This window comes from Leptonychotes weddellii, chromosome 4 (assembly GCF_054177405.1).
Source record: "Leptonychotes weddellii isolate Sample4059 chromosome 4, ASM5417740v2, whole genome shotgun sequence".
Classification (NCBI taxonomy): Eukaryota; Metazoa; Chordata; class Mammalia; order Carnivora; family Phocidae; genus Leptonychotes; species Leptonychotes weddellii.
Genome location: NC_138372.1, coordinates 164,548,567 through 164,561,935, shown reverse-complemented (window position 1 = coordinate 164,561,935; position 13,369 = coordinate 164,548,567).

The following is a 13,369-nucleotide window of genomic DNA, read 5'->3' as shown; positions in this document are numbered from 1 at the left end:
CACTTTGTTTAAAGTCATCAAACACCTACTGTGGGTCTGGACCTATGCCAGGTGGAATGGCCTCCAAGAAGCTTTAGAGTAGCAGGTGGCCAGAGGGTGGACATTTTCCTACCCAGATTCCTACGAGGTGGGTGGCTGTTCCTGTGGATGCTGTGGATGCTCCCCACCCCTGTGATTGAGAGTCGTTTTTAGACCAGAAGAACAGCCCTTCTCCAAGGTTCTGATGAGTGTTGGGTATCCAGCAATTGTTCCCACGTGCATTTGAGCCGGAATCTGGACTTTTCTGCAGCTGCTACATGCTGTGTTTGTAAGAACTATCAGCTTCACCATCAATCCTCAAGCTTGTATGGTCTCTGAATTATTGAATTCTACATTCCAAGAGGCTGTGAATAATGGAAGGGGGCGTAAATAATCTTATCTCTGTCTCTACACGGAGAGATTGTGAAGGGGCACCCAAAGAGGTTCTTACTCTGTCGGAATCTTACAACACCTGTGCGTGATTAAAAACCAAACCAAATGCCCCCTAGATAACTGCTATTCCCTTGTGGGGAAAAGAAGTGAGCAAGTGTCTCGTCCTATTTCCCATGTGGAGAGAAGCAATTATGTATCAGGCTTCAGGTTCCCGGGCCTCCAGGATAATTACAGCACTGCTTTAGCGTTGTTTTGCCTGACACGTCACCCAGCTCATTCACACGCCTGTACAGACGGGCTTTCCTAATTGACAGACAAGGACACTGAGCCCCAGGGAGATTCCCTGGCTTACAAATACTGTTAGAGTGAGGACGAAACAAGCCTGGATCCAGGTCTGCTGACTTCCCTGCGAGAATTCTTTCTTTTCACCTTTCCACCGGGCTCTCGGGGCACGGTTCAGGCGTGGATTTGTCTCCCGGTCGTCGTGCGGTGTTAATGAGACCTACCCATGTGCCAGGTTCATCTTCGTCTCAGGCAGATTTTTGTGCAGGCACAGGGAAGGGTTCCTGTGTTTTTTAAGCACCACACCACTTATCAAACCCTTGACCTATGTACTCAGGTAGTAAGCCCCTGAGGTACAGGAAAGAGACTCGAGGAAGCAGAGGGGATGGAGGGCTTTGTCATTGAACGGACCCCCAGAGCACTATAGCGTGGTGGAAACAGGCTTTGGGCCAGGAATCAAGAAATCTGGGAACCAGTTTTGATTCTGCCATTACTAGCTGTATGATCTCGGAGGTCTTGTCACTCTGAGCATCCATTTCTTAATCAATAAAATCGGACAAATAGCAGTTTAACCACAGGGTTGCTGTGTGACGGAACTGGGAACCCTGTATGTTAGTGGAAGTGTTCTCCCCATTTATTAGATGAAGTCCCCAGGGTTACCGGGGTGATGCATGAAGATAAATGCTCATCAGACCTGCAGTAATGGGGAAGAATTTGTGATCTTCCCAGAGGCAAGGAATCAACAGGGAGGCAGAAGTAGGTCTTGAGCCTGACCCACAGGAACGGTCCATGTCCACCAGGGGGCCCATTTTAGCCATTCCAAGTCCTCTCCCCATTTCAAAATCTCCTGTCCTAAAAACCTGCCTCCTTTGATTAAGGATAGAGGAGAACACAGTTAGAAAGGACAGCAGGAGTAAACACGCAAGCAATCCTCGCCCTCATTTCAGAAGGGTTTATCCTCCAAGACCTCTCTTCTCCCTGGAGGTCTGATCTCTTGTGACAACGATCACCCACCCCAGCATCCTTCAAGGACCATTTCCATCTGTGTCTCTGTAGACATCTGGGGCCCTCCCTCACATCCACCTTCATCGTACACTGACTACCACAATCGCATCGACATCAGCCAGGAGTTGGACGAACAGCCTTTTAAGGTAATTAAGGAAAGCAGGTTATTATAGGGAGACTCTATTCAAAAACTAAGGAAATCCAGTATGACAGGGAGCTGAGACATCACCTAATTGGGAGAACAATCAGGGAAGAACTATTATCCAGAATAGATTCAATTCCCGACACCCCACTGCTTATGTGTCAAGACCAGAATAGCTCCCCCGGGCCTGATCATTGGCTCCACTTCGTCCTCGACACTGTGTAGGAGCGTTGGAGAAGGATGATAAAGGATTACACGCCATGTGAGGCTCTCTCTGCGTGTCCTTACCCTTTCTCCTCTTCACTTCCCAGCGTCATTGCACCACTGAATTGGGATTATGTCTCTGATACTTCTCTGAGCGTCCTGAAGGAAAAAAATGTATCTCATTTTTCTTTATTTACTCAATATTTGCTGAGCATCTCCACACAGCAGGTCTGCAAACATCTTTAAATCAAAATACTAAGAGTGACTGCCCCTCAGATTTGCTCCTCCCCTTAATGCCCTATCTGGATTGGTGGCACCACAAACAACCTAATCACCGAGAGAGAAAGTGAGGAGTTACCCTTGACCCCCTCCAACTCCTTCATTCCCTACATCCATCAGCCCTAAATCTTTTCTGGTTTTGCCTTGGTCTTCAATAAGTTCCTGGATATTTATTGAGTTCCTCTTATGCACCATACATTCTAGCTCCAGGGGAATCACAGTGGACAACACGGACATAACGCCTGTCCTCCTGGGTTCAAATCCAGCTCCATCCCTTACTAGCCTGGGTTAATTAGTTATCCTGTGTGGCTCAGGGTCCTTACCTGCAAAATCAAGACAAAAATAGTGCCTATCTCATAGAAATTTTATGAAGATTAAATATGTGAGTTAGTACGTGTAAAGTACGTAGAATGTAGTAAGTGTTCACAGGGAGTACCATGTATGTTTGCAATCATATGAATTTCAGTTGTAATAAGTGATACTGAGGAATATGGGCTCTTCCCTGATGCCCTGGTGACCTTACACAGATCCGCATAAACTGGGCAGACAAAGCCTCAAACCATCGCCAATGTGAGTCTTGATAGAACACTTTGTGATGTTTCCAGAATATGAGAGGACCAGAGGCTTATAAGGAGCTACTACAAATCCATCGCTGCCCCCGTCCCATCTCCCCAGGGAGTCTTTTAGGAGATAGTTTCCCACGACCTCTGGGATTCTTATGAGGTATGAGGCTTCCCCCGACCCCCAAGGGCATAAGAGATTATAAAACTACACAGCTGTGCTCAGCAGGGATGTCCCACAACTTGTGTTGCACTGTTCTCTGGCCCCTGTGGCCTTGGCATTCTCCTTTTGGGGTGTGGGACGAGGACCTGGGGAGCTGGCACCTTTGGGTTCTCTTCCTCTGACTGTCTAGGTAGCACCTGGGTGGCTCAGCTGGTTAAGTGTCTGACTCTTAATCTCAACTCAGGTCTTGATCTCAGGGTCATGAGTTCAAGTCCCGCACCGGGCTCCCTGTTGGGCATGGAGCCTACTTAAAAAATAAACAAACAAACAAACAAACAAATAAATAAATAAATAAATAAATAAAAGAGGCTCTCTATTGGTTGTCCCCACATTTAATTCACCAATAAATACTGTCATTTCTACTTTTAAAATATACCATCTGGTTTCTCTGCCTCCACTCTTGTTCTTCTCCTGTCTAGTTTCCTCAGAACTAGGGTGATTTTTTACATATACAGAGAGAATCATGTCATTCCCATTTCTTGCTCTTCAAAGACTTCCAATTATACCAAATAAATGCCATCCTTATCAATGACCTGCAAGGCCCTTCGTGGCCTGGGTTGTGCCCACATGTCCAACATCAGCTGGGAGAGGCCTGCTCATCTGCTAAGCGCTTGCCACACAGGCCTCTTCTAACTCATCAAATGCAACAAGATCCTTGGCGCCTCAGGGTCTTTGCACGTGCAGCCCTTCCCTCATTCTGAGATGAAGAGATGGCAGAAGATAAAATCCTGAAGTGTTCCTAAGAACAACAGGAGAACCACAACAAAAGAGGCAGGGACAAGCAGCTGGAGATGTGGGCCAATACCCAGGAGTGTGGTGTGAGGAAGCAGGGCCCAGGGACCCCACGGCCTGATGAGCAGTCACGGAAGTCAAGTCCTCGCAAGTGTTCAGCAATCCAACACACCGTGAGGTCACTGCTGGCCTGATGGTGAGAGGTCTCGGAGAGTGATGGGGGTCAAGGCTGGCCCCGACCATCAGTGGGAGTCCCTGAGAACAGAGCGTGAGGGGCAGGCTGAAGATGAGGAAGAAATGGGAAATACAGCAGAGTGAAGTTGTGAGCAGCAGATTCCAGAGAACAAGCCGAGGGAGCAAGCCTTGAGTAGAGGAAGATGCACTGGAAACAGGAGTAAAAGAGAGGAGAGAGAAGAGAGGATACCTTTAGGTGCTCTTCCTGCCACTTGTCTCAAATTCACCGTGCGCTGCTCCTAAGTCTACCAAGAGCATCACCTTGGCGTTCTCTTCTGCAGGCTTCGCTCAGGCTCTTCTCTGTCAAGAACGTCCTCCGGCTCTCCTCTACCTACTACCTCCTAGGGACTTTATGTGCACACTTTGAGGAACCCCTCCACCCTGGGTGATGTAGTTCTCCTCTGAGTTCCCAAACATCTACTGCATAAAACTCTATCGGTGCCTTCGATTCGTATTATGTTTGCAATCTCAGCAGTCTCCCTCTAGGTGGCAGTGTGAACTGCCCGTGGATCAGATGGTGATCCTGTTGACGTCCATCCCCAGTGGTGTTTGACACGGAATTGGTACACAGTAAACATTTGCTGGATCTTGAAAGGAATCAGCAGCCCTGGATTGCGACACAGCGTTGCAATCGTTTTGTCTGTATAGTTTTAAGCAAATTGTCTCATCTCTCTAAACCTGTTACTTATGGTATATATAAGGAGACCAAACCCAGTTGGATATGGAAGGCATTCGTTGTAGTATTGAATATGATAGTGCTTTGAAGAGTAAAAAACCTGATGAAAATGTTGTATGTTATCATCCGTTGCCATTATGTCTTAGGGGGAGCTGGCCCTTTAAATCTAATGGGTTCTAACAGGAGAGTGCACAGTGCTAACAAGTTTCCACTTGGGCTTTTGAGAAAAGGGAGAGGTGGTTCCTAAATAGACTTGGGACTTGAAGCAAATCACTTAAGTCATCGATCTGATTACTTACAAATACTTGATGAGCACCCACGACGCATCGGGCGCTGGGAATGCAAACGTGAGAAGGCCTGGCTCCCACCTGGAGGGAAAGAGACCCGCAGATCAGCAGTGAGGGTCTGAAACCTCGCAGGGATCCAGGGGAAGAGAGGAAGGCAGCAACACGTGGAAGGAGCAAGAGATGTTCAGGAAGTCTTTCCGAGGGAACCAGGACACACCTGAGCTGTCATTCAGAGGATGGGTGGGACTTGCCACAGAGAACCAGGGGAGGGAGCCCCCGTGGGCAAAGGTTAGAAGTGTGCAGCAGACAGACTTTAAGGTGGTCGCAAGATCCCCACTTCCTAGTGTTCATGCCTTGCTATAATATCCTCCCCCTCGAATATGGACAGGACCTCTTCCAACCAATAAAACACGGCAAAGGGGATGGGATGTCACTGTGACTATGTTACATTATACAAAACTCTGTCTTGCTAGCAGATTCCCTCAGGGTGCTGTTCTCCTGGTTGACTTTAAAGAAGCAAACTACCGTGGCTCCTGGTGTTTCAAGGAAAGGAATTCTGTCAACAACTCGGAGAGCTTGGAAGTAGATCTTTCTCCAGCCAGACCTTCGGATAAGAATGCAGCCCAGCCAACCCATGGATAGCAGCCTGGTGAGACCCTGGAGCAGAGAACCCAGAGGGGCTCTGTCCCGGCCCCCTGGGCCATGGAAACTGCCATAACAAACGTGGGTTGTTTACAGCTGCTAAACGTGTGCTAATTGGTTATGCAGCAACTAAAAACCAATATAAAGTGTGAGGCAACCCACTTTTAAGCTCAGAAGGGACATGGCCCTCTTCTAAGTCTTGATTTTCCCAAGTATAAAGCTAGAACTATAACAAGATCAGACACACACACCTCACAGGACGGTGGGGAGACCCCTTGGTCTTGGCAGTGAAAACATTTGTAAATTGCCAAATGCCATAAAGCTGCTGGTTGATAGTGTCCCGTTTCCTTACGTACACACTTAACCACAGGGTTCCCAGCGTCAGTGTCAGCCCTACGTAGAAAGAGTGATAACACCAAGGACTCACCAACGTGTTTACTCCCCAGAGCAATGCGTTTCTTGTCTCTGAGCTTTGGCCAGGCTGCGTCTTCTACAATACCCCTCTGTCCTCCTCCCGAATACCCTGCACCTCCCTGCCCCCGACTCCTCATGCTCTTGCAGTTTAGACTCGACTCCCCCAGGCTCCCTTCCAGAGCAAGGGGACACCCTCGCCTGTCCTCTGTGCTCCACGGTGCCCTGTACTGACACCTCGGGGCTTTCTTCCCTCTACCAGCCCCCATTTGCCTTCTTGTCCCTCATCCTATGGGCCCAGGAGCTGTGAGCGACTTAAAGACAGGAATTGAATCTTATTCACCCTCGTGTCCCCAATATCTTCCACAATGCCCACTGTGTAGTAGGTGATATCCCATATATAAAATATTATAATATCTGTGTGTGTATATACATGGTGAAGGCAGTTTCCCAATCTAGAAAAACAGTCCTGATAGGAGCGGAACAGAAGGGACTCCACCGACATAGCTCCCAAGGGAAATTTACCCATTCATACTTTTATTCCATTTAAGAAGAGGATGTGTGGGGGATTGTTTAAACCCTTCTCTTAAGAAACACAACAGAGGGCACCTGGGTGGCTCGGTCCTTAAGCGTCTGCCTTCAGCTCAGGTCATGATCCCAGGGTCCTGGGATCGAGTCCCACATCGGGCTCCCTGCTTGGCAGGAAGCCTGCTTCTCCCTCTCCCACTCCCCCTGCTTGTGTTCCCTCTCTCGCGCTGTCTCTCTCTGTCAAATAAATAAATAAAATCTTTTTTAAAAAAGAAAGAAAGAAAGAAAGAAAGAAAGAAAGAAAGAAAGAAAGAAAGAAAGAAAAAGAAAGAAAGAAAGAAAGAAAGAAAGAAAGAAAGAAAGAAAGAAAGAAAGAAAGAAAGAAAGAAAGACAACAGAAAACAGCCGTTGGAGAGGATTCGGTGTTCTTACAGGTATAGACAGCGCTGCCCCCGGAGAAAGTGGGCTGCTGGCGACTGGTTTTCTCTTCTGAGTTGTCAGCTCAGCTGCTTTCGAGCTGCCTTCCTGAGAGGTGGGAGGAAGAGGAGGTAGATTTGCCAGGGTCTAAACCCAGAAAAAGAAGCCTGAATTAGCCAGAGCCCGGGCTGTCGCCACTGCCTCAGGGAAGGCACATGAGAGGTGCAGGAGGAGGCGAGAAGGAGGAAGGTGCGTGCAAAGCCCACATCAGAGGCAGAGGGAGGGGCCCCAGGGGGGCTGAAGAGAGAGCAGATAAAGGTGGTCATAGTCACACTTCTGGTGCCCTTCCCCCGCCCCACCCCAGGAGCCAGGGACTCTCCTAGCATGAAGCTTTGAGGCTCCCAGCTGCTAGGTGGGGCTTTGCTACCATCCCGGTCTGGATTTGAATCCAGGCTCCTCCATCGGCCAGCTTCGTGACCCAAGACCACGAACCCCGCAGAAAGCCGGTTTCCCATCCGGAAATGGAAATGGCAGTCCCAGCCTCACAAAGTTGTTGAGACAATTAAATGAGCACCAGTGTGCACCGAGCTCGGACCAGAACAGATGATTTTAAATGTCAGTTCCACGTCTCCCCAGCTACTTCCCCTAGGCACAGCAGCCACCTGAATCCAAAGGAAAATGCACTGAAAGAAAACAAGACACAGCATGTGATAGCATTTCGGGTGAGTAAAACTCCAGTGTGTAAATCACCATTATTACTATGGGAGAAAACAAGATGAAAGACAACGGGTTTCACAGAGAAGGAAACTGCGAGCCTGCTGGGTTAGTGCTTGTGCGTGTACACAGCGCGTGGGAGCACCTGGAGCATCGTCGCCTTTCATCGGACCCTCAGCCCTATCAGTGCTTCAGTATTTCCTCCGCCGTGCAAATGGGGAAACCGAGGCTCAACTATCACACTGGCTTTCCCAGGGAGCCCCCGCTGGGACTCAGGAAGATTGGATGTGAACTCCATGTTCCTGGAATTGTGCGCTGTTTCTACCCTACAGCGGGCACCTGCTCATCTGTGAGGGCTCTCGACAGACTGTCCAGTCCCTCACCGTGACCCCCACCACAGAGCCGTCTCACACACTCCCTGGTCCCTCCCGTCATTTCTAAATGATTAGAATAATTCCGGTTGCACAGAACATGATCTCAACCTGAATGAGATACACAGAACAGGAGTTCATTGCCGGGATGTACAGGGGTGGCTCAGGCTTTTGGGATAACTGGGTCCAGGCAAAGAGTCAGGCAGGTTGAAGATACAGGGTGTCACAGACTGCGGCCAGGTCCTTCTGCCCCAGCCTCCCTGCCCTCATCAGCACAGCATGTACTCCCCAAACCCCCACTTCTGGACAAAAGTGAGCATTTACACCTCTGAGAATTACCGTAGAGAAGGCAGACCTTTGGGAATGCCCATCCTACCTTGGTCTCCTTCCTGATTCCAGTTCTCCCTCCTCCAGATCCCCCTCTGCCCCTCCTGGCCATGGCCTGTAGGCTTCTTCCAAAGTCTTCACAAGCTGATATGGCCTGATGATGGAGCACATCTGGAATTTTATCTTTTTCCTCAAGTGAAAATGTTAGAAGCTGTTAGTATTTTAAAGCTGTCCGCTGTGTTTTTCTATTTTGAGAGTGAACACCACAAATTTAGATAAACCACATAAGTGGCCCTTTCAATTACATGCACATAAAGCAAATAGGAACCGTATTCAGGGGAAGGGTACCTTGGGACTCTACCTTAACAAAAGCTGCCATTCTCCTCTAAGGACCCAGGAATATTGGCCTAAGGACCCAAGAGCCTCTTGGGAAGAAAATGATTTAGACCCCAACCCTTAACCCTTTGAACACTGAGGGGGCTAAATAATGGCAAGCCAACAAGTGGGCCCTATGAACAGGCCCCCTTTCCTGAGGTGGGTGGCCCTCTTGGGCTCTCAGCACCCCAGGGGGAGGACAAGTCGGGACTCAACTCCTCTGCAGGCCTGGTTCTCTTCAGTTCAGGGGAGAGGGGTAGGAAGACCGGCTTTGGCCTCAGTTAGAAACCATATCCCCAGTTCCATCTAACAGGTTCTAGAGATTATAAAGAATTTATACAGCATTTGCCTAAAGTCATAAATTTGTCCTTTCTCTCTTGACCTCTGGTTTCTGTGTCTACACTCAGTCAGCACCCCAAACACAGACAGAAGTGAAGATACACACACACACACACATGTTGTATGGTACTTTAGAGGTTCAGCCCAAGCCTCTGTTCTGCTTTATTTCACATTTCCCACTGGGCCGGGGGCAATAAGCACAGAACCCACAAAACCCAGAGGAGGAATAATCCGTGCCCAGGGAGCCAGTGGACCTAATCCAGCTCACACTCTGCAGAGCGATCTCCCTCCTTATAGCAGCACAATGACATGTCTCTTTTAACACATGCCTGGTGTTTGGGATAAAGCAGATCAAGAGAAGCTAAGCAGTTAGTCCAAGTTCATGCAGACTGAAAGTGGCAGCACCGAGCATCAGACCAGGTCTAGAGCCCAGGGTGGCTTCTCATCTGCAAGGTGACATGGGACACCTGCCTCTAGCTGGCCATGCGCTGGTCCTATGCTCTTTATGCACAGTAGAAGAACAAGGCAAGGGACGCCTGGGTGGCTCGGTCGGGTTAAGTGTCTGCCTTCGGCTCAGATCATGATCTCAGGGTCCCGGGATCAAGCCCCGAATCAGCTCTCTGTTCAGCAGGAAATCTGCTTCTCCCTCTCCTTCTGGGCCCCTCCCCCTGCTCATGCTCTCTTGCTCTCTCTCTCTCTCAAATAAAATCTTTAAAAAAAAAAAAAAAGAACAAGGCATGCCTTTACAAAATAATTTTGTATGTAACATTTACCAAACCATTCAAGAAATTAAATATACAAATCAACTTTTGTTTTGCTGTGAAGTTGTTGTTACCAATATTCTCCTGAGGTCTTCTCAGCCTCTCCCTTCCAACTAAATTGAGAGTCACAGCAGTGAATTCGCCATGGGCTGGGCTTACCTGCCTGAGACCCTAGCCCCCTCTCCGGGCCTCCCTGCCGCTGACCATCGGCTCCCTAGACAAGCGCCTTAGCGCCATCCTGGACAGGGCTATTTGCTCTCTGTCGCTCTGCCTGTCCACTTCTTCCCTCCTTCTCCATTTCCATGTCTCTCCTTCCCCTGCCTCTCTGCAAATCTTTCCCACGCAAGCACAAAAACTCATTTCATGTTTTATATATCAAAGCTAAAGTTCCCTTCAAGGAGGGGGAGAAAATCTGTCCTGAAAAAATAGGGACCAGGGAGTGGCTCAGTTGGTTAAGCGACTGCCTTCGGCTCAGGTCATGATCCTGGAGTCCCGGGATCGAGTCCCGCATCGGGCTCCCTGCTCGGCAGGGAGTCTGCTTCTCCCTCTGACCCTCCTTCCTCTCATGCTCTCTGTCTCTCATTCTCTCTGTCTCAAATAAATAAATAAAATCTTTAAAAAAAAAAAATAGATACATTTGCACCAGTGTCACTAGGTGGTGATAGCTTTCCCTTAGCTCTTAAAATCCCTTTTCCTTCTCTGGGTGAAGGGAATGTTCCCTGACGGGCAAAGGCAGCTGCTGGGTCTCAAGTAACGAGGGAGTAGTAAGACCCTGATTCTTCCTCCTGGAACTCTCCTGATACGCGCGGCCCTGCTCCTGGGGGTCTGCACCTGCACACACACCTTTGGATGCTCAGCAGGGCCTCTCCCGGTCCTTCCCTGGGCCTCCCTGCTCGGGCTGAGCTCTGTCGGCCGGGGCAGCCACAGGCCACAGGCCCTGGCTCTTGCATGGCTCAGCGGCAGGACACTCGCCTGGGGAAGGGAGGTGGGGGGAGGGCGGTCCCTGCAAAGGTCAGCTGGCTGGCACAGCTGCTGATGCACCCAGCTGGTAGCCCCCCGGGGGGGACCCCAGGGAATCCGCATCTCAGAACTCGGCAGCCTTCTCGGGGAGGAGTGTGCTTTACAGACGAGACACGGGCAAGACATCTGTCACACGCACTGCGCCCCATCCAAGCCTGCTCTCTTTTGCCCTGCATGGTGATTTTTCCCCCCGCTCTGATTGGACCTAAAGACACGTCAGATGTAGACAAGAAACGGGGCTCCTGGGATCACTGTCTTCTCCGGCTCATCAGCCTGCTCACAGCTATCCGGGCTCAGCCCAGACCCGAGTGCCCCGATGTCATGGGAAAAGCACAGACTCAAAGGGGGCCTTGAGCTCCATGCCCGGTGCCAGCTCTCCTGGCCACGTGATGCTGGCAGGGATGTGGCTTCTGTGTCCTGGTGAGGAACAGGTGGCATGCAAGCTGGTAATGTGAGTCGGGTTTCACAGAGGACCATCTAGAAGGGAAGGGCAGAATTCGATGAAACAAAAGGACACGTGTGCAAAAGGCAAGAAGGGACAGTGACCAGCCCAGAGCTAGAAGGGCCGAGGGGTGCAGCCCCTGTCTGCTGTGAGGGTGGCCGAGGAGCCGGAGCCTCAAGGACGGATGCAGACAACCCACTGCCGAAACACCAGAACCTGACGCCCCCTCCCACCTTCCCATCACCGGTGCCTCCCCATGACCAGCCCCGCCAGAAGCCAGAGGCCAGGGGCCCACGGAAGTTCCCAACAGGTCAGCTCCGGGGCCTCGGCTGAGGATTTGGAGAGAAGAGGGAAAACATCCCGCACACTCTACCTAAGCCGGTTTCCATGCCTGCAAACTAGAAACAATCACAACCATGGAGAACGTTCAACGACATAATACATGCGAATGTCTTAGCAAGGCACAGAGGAGTGGCTCTGTCTTTCCTTTCTCCCGTACCCTGTGTTTCTCTGGGTCTGCCCCAAATCAGGAAGGCACATCCCTTCACACAGGCACTGTCCTGGAAATGGTCACCAGCATCACAGGATGTCCCTTGTTTGGAAAACATTGATACCTAACATTTAAACAATGGCTTGCATGGCTCTTAATCTGACTTAACACTGGGGCTCCTGGGTGGCTCAGTCGTTAAGTGTCTGCCTTTGGCTCAGGTCATGGTCCCAGGGTCCTGGGATTGAGCCCCACATCGGGCTCCCTGCTCAGTGGGAAGCCTGCATCTCCCTCTCCCACTCTCCCTGCTTATGTTCCCTCTCTGGCTGTGTCTCTCTCTGTCTAATAAATAAATAAAATCTTAAAAAAAAATCTAACTTAACACTCACAGCAGCCTGGGAGGTGAATGTGTTTGCCCCCATTTTACAGATAAGAGACTGATTCATTACTTTGCCCAAAGTTGGTTCCTGAGTGAGAGAGCCAAGGCTCAGACACTGGCCTTTACCTTCCAGGTGCGGCTCTCCTTGCGTTCATTGTCCAGCTCACACCCACAAAGGGAGCGGAGCACATCCCTCCTCAGTATTCTGACCCACCTGCAGGAGGGGGTCTGCTCAGATCTCCTTCCAGTGCACCCTACCCGTTCACTGGTTTCTTGTTCTGTTTGATTTCAACCCCAAAACTGGAACTCTTACCAAGGACTCTGCTCAGTGTGCTGGAGAACATTGCCCAGAGCCCAAGGACAGCAGGAAGTGCCTGAGTGCACACCTCCCCACAGGTGGCCCTCAGACAGGACAAGTGCTCAGGGTAGGGCCCTCCAGGACAGCCATCCTCACTCTCCAGAGCTGCCCTGAGGGGCCAGACTGTGATGCCCTCCTCAGGACTTCACTGAAATCATGCCTTTACTTGGCTCCTTCCCTTCCCAGGCAGGCTTGCCTCCTGACTCCCTCACTGGCTTCTCCCAAGAGCACTTAATAAATCACCTGTACATGAGTCCTTGTCTCAAGGTCTGCAACTGGGGAACCTACCCCAAGGGACCCACTTACCCCAAAACCCCTTCATGAGTGCTAGAAATACCGTCACAAAGGAGGGATGGTCAGACTGGATTGCCTTTCCCCAAATCAGAGGCAACCTCTTTTCTGCTCCAGATCCTCAGGCTTTCTGTGAAATTACACACATTCTAAAATACTACAAAAAATCATTCCCTGCAGAGCCTGTAAAGAACTGGGAAAACTGCCATGATTCCTGGCCCCAGGTCCTCCATTATAGCATAGTACACAATGTCCTCGATCATTTTTCTCAAGGACACACAAATAATCCTAATTTCCCTCCAATTCCGTCTCCCCTGAGGGCTCATGCCTGAAATTTCACTACGAGAGCTTTGATGGCGGCTCCAACAAAACATGCTGGCTGGAGTCAGACCCAAGATCTCCCCCATATTTCCATTGTGCCATCTTCATTCTTGATGGCAGGTCGCTCATGCTAGCTACCATCATGGTCACA